The sequence below is a fragment of the Biomphalaria glabrata genome, chromosome 4 (assembly GCF_947242115.1).
Source record: "Biomphalaria glabrata chromosome 4, xgBioGlab47.1, whole genome shotgun sequence".
NCBI classification, from domain to species: domain Eukaryota; kingdom Metazoa; phylum Mollusca; class Gastropoda; family Planorbidae; genus Biomphalaria; species Biomphalaria glabrata.
Window position 1 is genome coordinate 42,157,079 of NC_074714.1, and position 16,492 is coordinate 42,173,570.

General features: G+C 35.1%; 1 protein-coding gene across 5 annotated transcripts in view; it reads left to right on the plus strand.

Moving 5' to 3' along the window:
• LOC106052374 (protein FAM107B-like) overlaps window positions 1-16,492 on the plus strand; it is a 54,278-nt gene that overhangs the window by 19,333 nt on the left and 18,453 nt on the right. The window lies entirely within an intron of this gene.

Genomic DNA, 16,492 nt, shown 5'->3' on the forward strand with positions numbered 1-16,492 from the left:
AAATTTCTATCCTGGAGTAAATTTTAATTTGTGTACTTTAGATCTTTTACATACGTTTTATGAAATCTGTATTACAGCCCTCCACCCCCCCTTTTTTTTTGTAGTACGCAGAACTTAGATTGATGTACTCTGGCTCTAAGCATTTCATTGTTCTGTTTCCCGCCACTTTTTTTTTTCCAAATGTCTGCTTCAGAGTTCATGTGTGCTTCAGAGTTCATGACTGCTTCATATTTCATGACTATTCATTAGTTGTATTTATGTTTCCTGTTTTCTTAGATATGGCCTGAGGCTTTAACACGCGCTTCGCCTTCATTGGATTGCATCTCTCGCCTGATTTTTTTTTAAAAACATAACATATCCTAAATTATATACATTGATATCATGTGTGTTAAAATAAATACTGCATAGGTGCCAGTGATTACGAAAGCCACACACAAACAAATGTTCAACTAAGTAGGCCTTAGTGTTGACTTGATCTTCAAGTCGTTACTGCAACACGGTGTTTTTATGGTGCTTAATTTTCTGAAGTCTAGCTAAGTACAGTTGTGTTTAAAGACTAGCCAGGGTATCGTTGCGCTACTACACACTATGGCTTGAGATAAGTCAAGGACACACTTGAAGATTTAAAAAAAGAACGTGTCTTCAAATACAAATCCACCAACATTCTTCAGGGCTCTGTGTTATTCAGGGTATTATATTGTTCATTGTATTGTATTGTTCAGGGTATTGTATTGTTCATTGTATTGTATTGTTCAGGGTATTGTATTGTTCATTGTATTGTATTGTTCAGGGTATTGTATTGTCCATTGTATTGTATTGTTCATGGTATTGTATTGTTCAAGGTATTGTATTGTCCATTGTATTGTATTGTTCATGGTATTGTATTGTTCAAGGTATTGTATTGTTCAGGGCATTGTATTGTTCATTGTATTGTATTGTCCATTGTATTGTATTGTTCATGGTATTGTATTGTTCAAGGTATTGTATTGTTCAGGGCATTGTATTGTTCAGGGTATTGTATTGTTCATTGTATTGTATTGTTCATGGTATTGTATTGTTCATTGTATTGTATTGTTCAGGGTATTGTATTGTTCATGGTATTGTATTGTTCATGGTATTGTATTGTTCATTGTATTGTATTGTTCATGGTATTGTATTGTTCATTGTATTGTATTGTTCAGGGTATTGTATTGTTCAGGGTATTGTATTGTTCAGGGTATTGTATTGTTCATTGTATTGTATTGTTCATTGTATTGTATTGTTCAGGGTATTGTATTGTTCATTGTATTGTATTGTTCAGGGTATTGTATTGTTCAGGGTATTGTATTGTTCAGGGTATTGTATTGTTCATTGTATTGTATTGTTCAGGGTATTGTATTGTTCATTGTATTGTATTGTTCAGGGTATTGTATTGTTCAGGGTATTGTATTGTTCATTGTATTGTATTGTTCAGGGTATTGTATTGTTCAGGGTATTGTATTGTTCATTGTATTGTATTGTTCAGGGTATTGTATTGTTCAGGGTATTGTATTGTTCATTGTATTGTATTGTTCAGGGTATTGTATTGTTCATTGTATTGTATTGTTCAGGGTATTGTATTGTTCAGGGTATTGTATTGTTCAGGGTATTGTATTGTTCATTGTATTGTATTGTTTATTGTATTGTATTGTTCAGGGTATTGTATTGTTCATTGTATTGTATTGTTCAGGGTATTGTATTGTTCAGGGTATTGTATTGTTCATTGTATTGTATTGTTCAGGGTATTGTATTGTTCATTGTATTGTATTGTTCAGGGTATTGTATTGTTCAGGGTATTGTATTGTTCATTGTATTGTATTGTTCAGGGTATTGTATTGTTCAGGGTAATGTATTGTTCATTGTATTGTATTGTTCAGGGTATTGTATTGTTCAGGGTATTGTATTGTTCAGGGTATTGTATTGTTCATTGTATTGTATTGTTCAGGGTATTGTATTGTTCATTGTATTGTATTGTTCAGGGTATTGTATTGTTCAGGGTATTGTATTGTTCATTGTATTGTATTGTTCAGGGTATTGTATTGTTCAGGGTATTGTATTGTTCATTGTATTGTATTGTTCAGGGTATTGTATTGTTCATTGTATTGTATTGTTCAGGGTATTGTATTGTTCATGGTATTGTATTGTTCAGGGTATGTTACTATAGCATACAACCACACTACATGTTTTTTCGCCTTGACATCTAAGCATTATTATATGTCTTGGTTTATGCTAACGGCCGCTATCATGGTTTATATTACCGGATACTTCAAACCAGTGTAATGTATATTGGTAAATAATGGGCGTTCACTTGTTTTTGTTAGCAATGTTTTAAAGTTGTAATATTTCAAGATTTATTATGTTAGAACAGAGGTCCTCTAACTTTTTTTTACCCGGGGACACCTTTATAAATTTGGTCACGGACTCCTTAGTGGAAAAGCTACATAAATACATAGTATATAAATTACAGATGTAAAAAACAATAAAATTTTGTTGCTAGTGTGTTTACTGAAATTATTTTTTTTTGTCGAAGATAAAATTGAAAAACAAGAAAAACAGAAAACATAGACAAAGTGTCGCTGTATCAGATTGGATCAGTCATGGAATCGTAATAGATCTAGACCAACAATAAATCTTTGCGATTAGAAATATTTGTTTACCTTTTTTGTTTTGTTTAGCGCTAGTTCAGGCTTTTAGCTTTTTCAATACGCTAATATTCTATCACTTATTATCTAGACCAGTTGGGGAAATGGGTTTGGGGGGGGGGGGGGGGGGAAGAAAGGGATATCTGCGTGAATTTTACCGTCCTCGTTTTTTAAAAGCATTGATTAAAAAAAAAAAAAGGAACGACCTAAATTTTAGTTCATGGCTCAAGCCTCCCCATTCTAACCACTCTGTATGAAAATAGAATGTATAGCTGTTTGGTTCAAACTTACTTGAAAGCGGCGACCTTTAAAGAGGACTAATTCAGTTTATAAAATCACCTCAGTCAAGACAATTTCTTTCCTTCGATTTACAAAGCAATATAATTAATTACCAATAGTTCATTAACTTATTGTTTTTTTTTTTATTCATATGTTGTCAGGTAAAAGAAATAATTGTGCAAAATGTATCCAACTAAGAAGACGGGAAGGCAGTCAACAATTACTGTACACTGACCCAATGAATGCAGGATATAAAACGGGAAGGTGTCTTTGAAACTATAATTTGTTCAAACATTGGTTTTAGGTTCCTCGTTTTCGGATATATTCTGTATTAGAATGGATTCCTTTGTGATTGCGATCAATGCCTAGACGTGGATATCCAACTTAAGAATGTCTTCAAATCTTTGGTTTAAGTCGTCATAGAGAATAGTTAGTAATAGACCTATTAAACAGTAGTGAGGGGCGAGTTGATCATTACTCAAATTATCCGATAAACTGGCTTTTAGCGAAAAAAATATTTTCATTGTATACAACTTTCATTTTTCTTTTGACTCTTCGTGGTCGAATCCAGGGGTTTGAAAGTGCTGTACTGAATCTAACTTTTGTGAACATATACCAACCTTTCTAGACTTAATTAGGGTGTAAGATCATCTGTTCTCTCAACACGTAGCCGTTTTGTTAATTGTTTGTTTCGTTAAGTAAAGAGATGCTATGAGTGATACAAAATGGAATCTAGATGTCTTACATTAGTGTCTTTGGACGGAATAGTATAATGCGTTCAAACAGGACCCTCTGGATATTTAGTGAACTCTTCAAGATCTTTTATTCCTTGAGGTTTAGCTTAAAACATCGATCCATCGCCGTGAATTCGTTTTTTGCTTTGTCTCAATTAGTTTATTGTTTCAGCATGATGATAGAACAACACTTTGAACCAATACGAAAATATATCCTCAGTTATTGTTTTGCTGGTAGATTGGGTCTCAGGTTGTCATTTATAATAAGACGAATAAGAGTTTCTCTTATTCAAGTTCGCTGAAACACGTCTTTCACACAATGCATATTTACTTACTCTACACATGGGGAACTTGCAGTATTACAGTTTACTTACCACCAGACACACCTCTGTTTACTCCATTTTTTATTCTTTCCTGGTTGGCGCACTTAGATCTATACTTCTACAGACTTTCCACTCTTACACGATAATATGACAGTTGGAGTTTTGTTTTTTCAACTTTTTATCGTACATTAAGTTCGCTTTTTGTTTTGTTTTGGTATAGCTATTGCGCAATTTATTATTTTTTTTGTTAAATTGTCACGAAACAAATTAATTTATGGTAACAAAGTTTACAGTATAGATCTGTTTTCTTACTTTAATAAAACTGATATTGTTTAGATAATTTCTTTAACACAATACAAATTATTCAACACCAATCCAATAGTTTTGTTTTGTTCCTACGGGTTCCAATTCGACACGTACACGGGAAAGCTTTTTCCTAGCAATGTATTTATTGAAATCGATATTGCTTCATCGCGAATCTTATGCTATGAGTGAGAACATAAAGGTGCCACTTTTTAAATTTATTTATTGGATTTTGCGGCCCCCGAAAGGGGAAAAGACGCTATTAGTTTTGTGTGGAATGTCTGTCCATCCGTCCTTCCCGTTTAGATTTCGTAAACTAGAAATGATAGTGAAAATCTGACACCATAATTTATAGAGACATTCAAAGTTTTGATGCAACGGATACTTTTTTCTTCTCTGAAAGCCAAAAATCTAATTTTTTAAATCACTTATGCAAGCAGTTTTTTTCCACATAAAAGTAGCAAACTAATAGTAACAAACATGGGAAGCTTTTTAGTAAGGGATATTTCTATTTACCATATTTTTAACATATTTATGCAAATGGTTTTAGATTCTGTGTCTAAATTTTTTTTTATTACATTTGTATTGCTAAGTTATGTAAGTTATGTTATACTAACTACTACATTTACACACATTTTTTAAAGAAAAAAAAATTAATATGCATATAAGCTATACAGAATTTAAAACAACAATTAATAAGTAGTTTTTCATATTATCGCGTAAACTGCAGTGCTCTGACCTGTAAAATAGTACACTTTTTTTTTTTACGGAAATGTATTTTTCTTGAGACTTTGAATAAGAGATTGACCCTTTACAAAACAATTACATCAATTACATATTCATTATAAAACATCAGTTAGGCCAGGTTCACATTTTACTTCACATCCACTTGCACCTATCCTTTGGATTGCTGGACCCCCGGGGCACCACATAAGATCTGTCAATCTTCTTTCTCCATTCTTCTCGGTCATTTGTCTTTAATAGAATTTGATGTTCTTTCTGGAACCGTGTCTTTGTAACCGTGTTTTTTTTTTTATTTCTGAAATCCATACTGCCGAGGCTAACAACGGACTAAATATAAATGTAGAGTTTTAGATCTAGTCTAGTAGCTTACTTAGTAGAAATGAATACTTCATCGTTCGAATTCTACCTGGAGGAATGTCATCCACAGTGATTATGTCCCTTGACTATTTCTTACGCTACCACTTCTGCTCCCAACAGCTCTTCTAGTGCTCTCTCCTTGCTAATAGGACTCTTTCCAAACCGTTACGGGTGTTTCCTAATTCTAACGTGATACACTTGATAGCTTCTTTTTTTTTTTCTAAATGATCGATTTGGACTCAGAGATAGACTGACTCAGCATGTATGATTAGAAAAATATAGTTTCTGATGTTACAGGTTTGCTTTAAGTCGAATCGATTTTCTGACATGTTAATATCAAAGCGATCGTGTACAGTGATGTGCCATATGGCATATAAAGTGACGTTTCAGATGGACATTTTTTTTTGTACATATTTTGTTCGTATTATCTCTGTGCTGTTGTCCTATTGATTTAGTTGTGTTGTAAACTATTTTAAAGACATGTGTTTTTTTATATAGATCTATGCCACTTCGCATTGATTGAGTTTCTAGTTCCATCGCTAAATGTATTTTGATCTCACGTGAAGTATCGATACAATTACATTGTTAGGCAAAGGGGTTAAAAGAGATAGAAAAGTGTGTGCTCTTAGTCTGTGTAGTTAAGGTATTTCATTCTCAAGTTTTGGAGATATGTATAAATGCCAAACACAGACGCACTAATTTGTTTTTTTTTATATATTTTTTTAACATTCACAATCACGCAATCAATTTGGATTGAAATAATTAAAACGTTACCATTTTCTTTCCTGTTACAATTTTGTTATTTTTGTAATGTTTGCATGTCAACTGTTGTGCTGCTAATGATGATTAAAGGGGGAGGGGGTGTGCATCTAACTACATGTCTATTTGTTTGGATTTATAAAATAATCTTATCTTATTAAAGGCTATACTTCTTCGTTCTCCTAGTTTCCATTCATCACTTTCAACTCACGTTCACCTAAAGGTGTGTGTGTGTGTGTGGGGGGGGGGGTAACTTGAGGGCGCATTTAAACAGTTCCATGTTGTAAGGAGTTGCACGTGATAAATGCGCTTCCCAGGGCGCCCCCCTCCCCCACAGTAGCCAGCATCAAATCTTTACCATGCTCTTACCATTCACCTTTGTCCCGGGGCGTTACTTGAGAGATTGTCTAGTTCTATTTATCATTCACTTAATTTCACAGTGTCATGCCCCTGTAAACCAGATGTCACAAGTAGATCTACTCACTGGCGTAGCTTACTTTTTTTTTTTTTAAATAGAGATGTGAACCCACGTGTGTAGGCTTAAAACAAAACCAAAAAAAAAAAAAAAAAAAACTCTCTCCTCACTCTTTTTTTTTTATCAATAAGTTGCCTCTCATGAACATGCACTGTCCCTACCCCCCCCCCCCCCATTTGATTTATTGTCATGTCTATTTAATTTTTCGGCTACTTTACTCTAAATCCTCGTCCTCTGAAGCTAACAGCTACGCCCCTACGGTCTTTCATTGTTTTTTTGAATGGCTAGTAATGGCATGTTAAATGTTTATGTTCTCCACCCGAGCAATCTGTCAACTTGGAGCATGATTGAATTAGACCTATCACTTTCTTCTTCGTTGGTTGTTTTTCCTGCTCTTAGCAACATGTTAAGTGCAGAATGTACTCCATTGGGAAACACATTTTTGAAAGTCTCATTTCTATTGATTTATTTAAATGAAGCAACATTTTCAGTTTATTTCTGAATTTTTTTTAGCACACAACAACTACTTTTCTAGTTAGAAAGAATTCGTAACAAAATTTTGACATAAGCTTATACAGTCAGTCACATTAAACGCCAATATGCCGAAATGCGCGGGAGGATCTAAATTTAAAGTTTAAGTAAGTTAAGGACTATATCAAAACACTTAACACTTTTCTTTGTCAGTACTCAATTACGTGATACAATTAGATGTAATGCACGTTGTAATTTAGTCGAAAGTATACGTTTAGGTTTTGGCTTTGAATCTGGCTTCCAATTTCTATCATTGTCCTGAAGTGTCGAGTGTCCTGAGCTCAAGAGTGGCTGTGTCAATCTCATCTTATTTCATAATCAATGTGGAAATTCGAAATTTCTGGGGGCAACATTCGCTGCTGGACAAACATTTAGAATCACAATGCAGTAGGCTACATCTGTATTTTGTTTTCTCCTTTCCAAAAAAAAAAAACCCACAAAAAAAAAAACACAGGCTAGTTAGCTTTATTCATATATTTTATGCCAATGACGTGTCTAAATATATTTCTTTAGTTCTCCTGCTGCCTGAAGAGAAACTATAGGCCTACATACTTTATTTGTTCTATTATTTTATTTGATAATGTTTCACTTTCCCAGTGTGTCTAAGTGTTTAAAAGCGCCTCCCCTACCCCCCTTTTTGATACAGATCACCAAGTCATTAGTCTAGCCGCAGTCTCACTGCTTATATTCGGCGTGACCTGCCCACCACCGCTTATCTTGTCGCCGGTCATACACTTGGCCACTTCAAACTCGATGCTGGCCGTTAATACCACCAAGCCATTGCGGTCTATGTCAGTCCTTCTCTCAATGCTATTAATTGACTCCATTCTCTTTTTCTGCACGAACACATTCACTCTGTCATTTAGATCTAGAAGCTGTTGACATTTAGGACTCACCACTGGCATACACAAACTGAAAATGTCAGAAGTCTGAATCACGCATCAGAGCAAAATATATACAATACAACATACACAATTATCTTTTACACATTATTTTACGGTCGCCTAGATGATCTGTTTACGGCTTTAATATGAGCAGTTTTATAAAAGTGCCGAAACTAAAGCAAAACAACGACAGCAATTTCCAACTACGAATGTACCTAATTTCGTATAGTCTATATCTCTGTACATTCTGACTTGCCATTGTATCATTTATGAATCTGGACGAAAATTATTTTAATTTCCCTTCAATCTTGTGCAGCAGAGAAGGTGGAAACATCTGGGCTAAAGATCATGTCCAAAAACTTTTTTTTTTCTCTTTGTTTGTGGGGTCCGGGGAGGGGGTTAAATATAGCACTCCTTACACTTTTGTAATTCCGAGCTTTAAAAACAATGTGGATTTTTTTTATCTACTTGTGTGTGTGTGTGTGTAATCGATCATTGCAGGAACTCATATACATGTTTTTATGCCAAAATGCTTGAAACACCTCCAAGGACAATCTGTTGTATGCAGATGACATGGAAATAGTATTCTGGGAATGTTGGGAATAACAGAGTCGATATGTGAACTACTGCTGATAGGATTTCCTTCAACCAAAAACAGGAAAGATTTTAAGATTTTAAACGTTAAAATCCAGTCGATAATACAATGACGACTACGTATCGATTCCTTTATCAGTAATATGGATACATATTTCACCTTAAACATGAGAAGAATCGTTCATCTCAATAGTTTGGCGATGGCGGCGCCTTACCATTATTTATACCACCAAGGTAATGTTATGACAATCAGCTGACGTAGATGTAATGTCTACGATGTGGTTAGTTTGTGTGTGTGGGGTGGGGAGGAGATGGGTCAGAGGGACAAGTCGAAGCCCCTCGTTAAAAATTGACTAGTTTGTGCTGCGACCAGAATGACTCATGAAGTGCATTATGTTACCTGTCTAGTTTTGTCTTATTGTAAGGTTTGCTGCTTCTCCAGGGAACGTTGTTGTCACTTGCAATTATGTGACTAGCATTGTCTCAGTTTCTATACACACATGTAGAATAGGTGTCAGAGTGTGTGTGTTTATTAAGATCTGGCTCCCTGCAGTGACTAACATTATGTTGTGTTGGCATCCCTTCACTTGTACATATTCAAAGTAGATTAAATAAAAAGTTTAACCTTAATGTAAAATCGATTAACTTATCGCAATAAAATCTATTAAGCTTACTTAAATTAATCGATTTCACTTTAAGGTTAAACATGGAAGCAGGCTGTTGCTATGGGAATCGTTTTTTTTCTTTCTCGTGTCGTTTATATGAAGTCATTGCAGTAGTCGATGAAATTATGACTAGTATACCCAAATTAACTATGTAACTATACATCGCCTTAACAAGCGTAGCTTTAAAATGTGTGATTCCGTTATTTTAGACTGAGAGAAAAAGGGGAGGGGTAATATCTGACGTAGTAATGTATTTCATTTTGTAACATTTGACAGAGAGAGAGAGAGAGAACATATGATGTAGCAATATGTTCCATTTTCTAGAGGAGAAATAGAGAATTCAGAGTGAGAGAAAGAGACAAAGAAAGAACAACTAAAAAAAAACTGATCTATCACTGTTTCATTAACGCCTGTCCATGAAAGAAACACCCCTACAGCTTATGCTACATCTGCTGTTGGTATACGAGAAAGGGATACGCTGATTCTCTCAGATTCAAACCGGAAATGACAGTAATTAATTCTCCAGCACGCCAAGCAAACAGAACTCTTTTTTTTTTTTTGGCCAATGTTTGAAGGCATTTGACCGTATTGGAAAAGAAATTGGCATCCTTGTCCGTCCTCTGGTTTCTGTGTTATGCTTCCTAAAGTTTTACGCTGTTAGGAGAATACAATTGTGTTTTTGTTCTAATGTGTAAACAACTCAGCTTTTAACCCTTCAATTTTTCACAATCTAGATTCTTCATTTAGACGAATGGAAGCTTTGTTTCTCGAGTAGGCCTGCATAGAACATTGAATGCCAGGTACCTGGCTAAGTGAAGCTAAATAATAATATTTTGTTGGAGTCGATCTCAACGTCTATTGGCTTATTGATTATTGAGTGACCTAAAATTGAAAATCGATGGTAGATCAACTTCCCGTACACTCCATAAGTTTTGATTCTGAAACATTTTTTTACAGTGTTATTTTGGTTAAACTGCAAAGACTTGCATATATTGTTTTAACATTAAAAATATTTTTTATGGTTTTCTGTACGGAATTCAGATACGATGACTTAGCAAAATAATTTTGAATGTAGTATATTTCTTTAGTTGTTTTGTTTGTAATCAGTATCACATACCAGATACCATAAATTTATACCGAAATTATCTAATAAGATAGCGTATGATTTCTATGGATTACAAGTGTATGATTTCTATGGATTACACTGCGGACATTTCACATCTGAACATTGACATGCTATTTAGGGAGGATTAATTTTGTGCGGGGCACTTACAGATTTTTTGGTTCAAGCTCTTCGATGTAGAAGTGACATTGTGCTAATAAAGGTCTTGAACTGAAATACTAAAGGCGAAGCTATCATACTTTGTGCTTAAAAAAAAACAGCTCTTGTCTATCTAGTTCTAGTACAAATCTTGTACACGTTATTTCTCCCACTTACTATTCTTGGATCAAGTTGAAACTTTGCATAATTATTCATTGTCCAGGACAACATATGAATCAGTCAGGAAGACAAATCTGCAGCATTAAGAGGTGTTGCAGTAATTGTGCGGTTCATTCCACTGCATACACTTTTTTTTTTAATTTTTGTTTTTAAGTATTTTAAGCCTAATTTTTTGTGTGTGGTAAAGTAACGTAAAGGTTCACAACAATAACAAGCGGTGCCTTGTAGTTACTGCAACAGTTGTTTTTTTTTTATTACTTGAGAAATCAACTTTACTATGAACTTGTCATTATTTACTTGTTAAAGAATATTTTTACAAGGGTCCGGCAATCTAATGACAAGCTGCTGGATAACGGAAGATATTTGTTGAATAACGCAAGAAAACCAGACACAAATACAACTGAAAATACTAGATCGGAATACATTCCTCCAGGACAAATACAACTGAAAATACTAGATTGGAATACATTGCTCCAGGACAAATACAACTGAAACCAGACCTTTTCGGGATCATTGTAAAAAGAAAAAGTCGATATGAATCTATCAGAAGATTTACTATTACATTGGAATACACAAATACATGCTAGTTGCGTGAAGTTTCTAAACAATTTTCCCTGGTGATATCTAGTTTTCAGAACAAATCACTATCAGAATCTGTCCAGACATTAGACAATATCTTACAAGCTGCACACTAACTTCTAAGTTAACCTTTCCGTAAAGCTACACATTTTCTCAACGCTGTTAGATCTATTATGATGTAGTTATCGACATGGTTCAGTGGTTATATCGTGACATGTTTTTTTCTTCCAGCTTTGAGCAATTATGACTACATTGTGTTCTATCAATAAGTATCATTAACGAAGATGTCTGACTCAGATAAAGCAATACTATTCCACGGTCCAGATTTTTTTTTCTGTGTTATTTCAGAGAGGATTCACTTTATTATTGGAGATTTGCTTCTATGGTGAACCATCTATGGTGGATAGCTAATACAGGAATTATAGAAAGTGCTGATAAGCTATGTGTTTTTTTTAAGGCATCATTATTATCATATCATCAATATCATGAGTATTATTTTTTTGTTTTGCACTTTCTGGCACTGTAGAACAAATTTCTAACCTCTTTCTATAGTAGCTCCAGCTATTTTGTTTTTCATTGAGTTGGCAGCAGTGGTTGTTCATTATTAAATTATAGCGTCCTTGACATATTTTTGTTCGAAATCTCTCCCAATCTCCCTCTTTTTGAGACGGGTGAGATTGTAGGGTTGGAAATACGATGCTGTGTATTTCAGAACATTTTCTGATCACCCAAACTGTGATGTATTGCCGGAAACAAAACAGAAATCCTCTTTACGAAATAAAACAACTCGGAATCACGATAATATTGAACACACACTACAAATATATAATATAATTTAATTTCACTAGTAGATTCACAAAAGTAGACACTATAAACTTATTTGAAAACTGAACGAGCCCTTGTTTATATACCCAACTCCTCAGAAATAGTTAGAAATCTGTTGTACTCGTATGGAAATTCTGATGTCTGTTATGAGCAATATCTCGTATTGGCGTTATGGCTAGAAGCTAATTAATTGTAAACCACATGTTTATGCAAACAAAAAGACCTTGACGCGTAATTACAGTATTATGAGTATCTTATCTAACTCAGTGTGCTGTAAATATATTATTTATTTTAACCACGAGACCTTAACGTGTACATTTCTTGTAAATTAAATTGTTGTAAAAGTTACTTATGTCGCATTAATTGTCCTTTACTCTTCCTCTTCTTTTTCTCTGGTTCTACATTTTATTGTTTAATTAATGTAAGCAAATGACATTAACGTTTTTTTTAAAAAAAAACAATGATATATTTTGTTCATGGGCGGTCTGGAATATATTGTGAAAGTATTCCACGGAAATGAGATTCCTGTATTACTTGACTTAATCAATTATCAAGTACTTTTTCCTCCAATGCTGGAAGTCAGGAAACAATGGTGGCCGTCTTGTTCCAGTGTCCCCAGCTCCTTTAGCTGAGAGGAATGTATCTTCTGTCACTATTGGAGCTTTACGCCGAACAACTCAAAGTTACTGGGTCCTGACCCCAGAGCTCATTTCAGGGACCTTGCACTTCAAACATTTACTCTAGCCTTGTCAAATTTTGTTTAGTGAGACTCGCGTGAAGGCCATCGCCGATAGGACCCCCCTGGTCCACCATTACTTCCGCCTTCATATCAGCACTGAGGCATTCTTTAATTCAATTTTACGATCATTCACGTTTCAATTAAGAGGTCAAAATAAACCAAAAGAGCTGATTAGTCGTCAACACAAATGCACCCAGAACGACTCCTGCTGACACCAATCTTTTAGCGCAGTTCACCACTCAGATGTAGTGTATTGATCTCAGAGCCATGTGTTTTCTCAAGCGGTGGTGCTGGTGGGTGATGGAGTAACCCTGATCCTTCATGCTTGCTTTTGTTTTAATCTAATAGTCGTGACTACAGTTTTCTTGTCCTTCGGGGGGGGGGGGGGGGGGGGAGACATCAAGGTTGCAACAAAACACACAGGGCAAAGAGCTCGTTATTGTAAGCCTGGTGCTCGGGACGAACTATTTAGGAAATAAACGCTGATTGATCAATGTATATATTATTTTATTTATTTTGTTTGTGTTTGGAAGCTGTTTTGACTTCACATACTCGCTACATCGTGTAATAAAACGGTACTTGAGCGATGTTATAACTTCCTTGTCCTGTTTGAAAATCTACATCTCCCATTGAATTGTGTAAGAAGTTTGTATTACACGCTGTCGTGGGTAAAATAACGTTTAGAGAACTCGTTTCTTTAGCTGCAAAAACACGTGCAAAGCTCAAACCGCTGATGTTGTTGTCCTAACTCCCCCCCCCCCCTCACACACACACTGGTCCGTGGATATGATTGGACCATAGCGCTCTGAGCATGCTACAAGCATGAAAGTAGCGCTTTATAAAAAAGCTATAGGGATTTAATAATAATAACTAGATCTAGATGTCCATATAATGATAATATCAATGAATGAATAATCGCAAAAGTTTGAAGTTCCGGTTGCTGAATTGGTAAATACACACTTTCACGCTTCTGACGGGTTCGATACCCGGTTTGAACGAAGTATTTTTTTATTAGTTTATATTTGATTTTATTTTAAGATATTATTATCTATTTTAAAAATGCATTTTTTTAAAATCATTCCTGAAATGTTAAACTTAGTACATAGCACGTTCTGAAGGAGGAATTGCAATTTCTCCTTCAAACAGATTCTTATAATTTTGTGTTTGGTCAAAGGGCAAAATTACCTCACGTTTTGTTGACCCAGGTATTGTGTGTTAGAAGATTTTCTCTCCTGTTTGTAACTTTGCTGGTTCAGTTTGCTGCGGGTCTGTTCAAACACTTACATCACTAAGTGCAAGGTGTAGGTTTATATAGGCTCTTCTCTTCCAGCTGTACGCTAACACGAGAGCTGCGGATGTACAGGTTTGTTTGTCGAGTGATTATCTGGGCCCCCGAATACCCTAAACCCCCCGCCCTTGCCCCGTTCTCTTTGGAGGCAATGAAGTAAGGACGCCCTGGTGGCGGTGTGCGGGGCAACACTTGGAGAATGGCTGAGAGCATTTCAACAATCCCGTTTGCTCTTGGACATTCTGACTGGTCCAGGTGTTGGCAGTAGTCGGCGAACAGATCAAGTGTTTCTGGTTGACACGTTTTTAACATGCTCCTCTCTCATGACTTGTTTCGCTTCCATACATTGTTCTACGTCCTGAAGAGACCTGTTGGTATCTTTTACATCCAGAATAACATAAGAAAATACTTTTACTCCTTGTTATGTTTTGTTATGTGAAGAGACTCTCTTAATAATACAACACAAAACGTCAACGTCATAGATTATAATTCATTTAATCTTCATGAACACTAATACCACCATTTAGTTTCTATTCCTCCATTTTGGTTCTCTCCTTTCAACACGCATTCGCACCGTTCCACATTTACACTAACATGCGCACGTAACACTCCTATATACAACTCAATAGAGTGATTATTTGGTTCTTAATAACTAATGAATTTTAGATTTTAAAAAAATGGATCATATTTTTACCCAACCTCACCCCCCCCCTTTTCCCGTGAGAAAAAAATCCTGGTTAATATACTGCATTCCTCATTATTCTTCGGACTCGAAGACTAGCCTTATTATTATTATTATATTATTGTAACATAAAGTTTTCCTTTGATACAGAGAGGTCTAGTTAAATGATGATGTAAAGCTGTTCTGAGTGTCTTGTGATAAGTTGAAACAGCGGCCAGCCGTTATTCTTTCCCTTACTTATTTCGGGTACCTATTAATGCTAGTTGAGCTATGAAAGCCTAAATCTGCAATGAAAATGTTAGTCTTTACATGGAATCGAAATCCAGACCATCGTATGTAGCAGTGTACGACTAAATGTTTTTAAACGTTGACTGAAACAGTTGTTCATCTTTATGGATATTTATGCACCATTAAACACACACACACAAACACACACAAACATAGGATAGATCTCTATTGTTAAACAAAAAATTATGAGGGGAATTTTAATTCTTTGAAGTTATTACAAAGCTTCTATCAACTCACTCTGTGTGTCTGGTAAAAAGTGTTTAGGCGTTATTTCTCCGACACCCAATCTCGAATCAATCTGAAATTTAGCAAAATTGTTACTTTTACCCAAAAACACAAGAGTCAATTAAAAAAAACCCACAACAACAGCAAATTAGTTAAATAAGTATTGGTAATTTTGTTTTTGGTACTTCGAACAAGGGAAAGAAATTGTACTTGACTTCGGTGGTGATATAAGCTGAATTAGTAAGTTTGAAACAAACAATGACTTAAATGACATGACTGATCCAAACGAATAGATACAACTACATTTCATATACGTTGTTATTTTAAAAATGTTTTTCTAGTTTAATTTTGTTTCTACTTATCTCATTTTTATTAGACCAACCTTCTGTGGCATAGATCTTGCTCGATTGAATGTATACCATGGCCTGAAGATATTGCTGTACTGTAATATCTAGAAATCTGCTAGCGTGTTGAATATTAAACAGTGTGTATTTTTAATTCATCTGTGCTGTGTTATTATTTCAGTTTGAACTGTAGATGTAACTTCATTTTTGTTGTTTCATTTTCAACGCCTCGGGATATATTCTATGGCTGTCTAATAATGGTGACAATAGTTGGTTGGCTTTTATACTCAGTGACTCTAGGAAGTTGTCACACTTGACATTTCAGTCATTGACTTAAGATGTCGCTGTGTGTTTTTTTAGAGATAGAGAGAGTGATTCCCTTTGAAAAGATCTTGATCTGTTAAAAAATGGAAAACTAATTGAATTGATTCTTGTGGAGAGATGACGTGTTGCGGTTCCTATGGTGATTATTTTCCTGATAGCCGTCCGATGTTCAAACAGGCTAGTCCATCTGATTGTTATAGATCATTGCCTCGTTTATTTCTGCCACTGTTCAGGCAATGAAGATGAATATTGCTATTTCAACGAGTGTCAAAGAACGTATTGACGAATATCATCACATATAGTCTGTGTTTAAAAAAGGATTGGTGAATATCGCCATGTCTAGACTGCGTTCTAATAACATATTGATAGCTTCGTCCTGTCTAGACTGCGTCTAATAACATATTGATAACTATCATCCCGTCTAGTCTAAGAATGTTTCGCAAACGCTC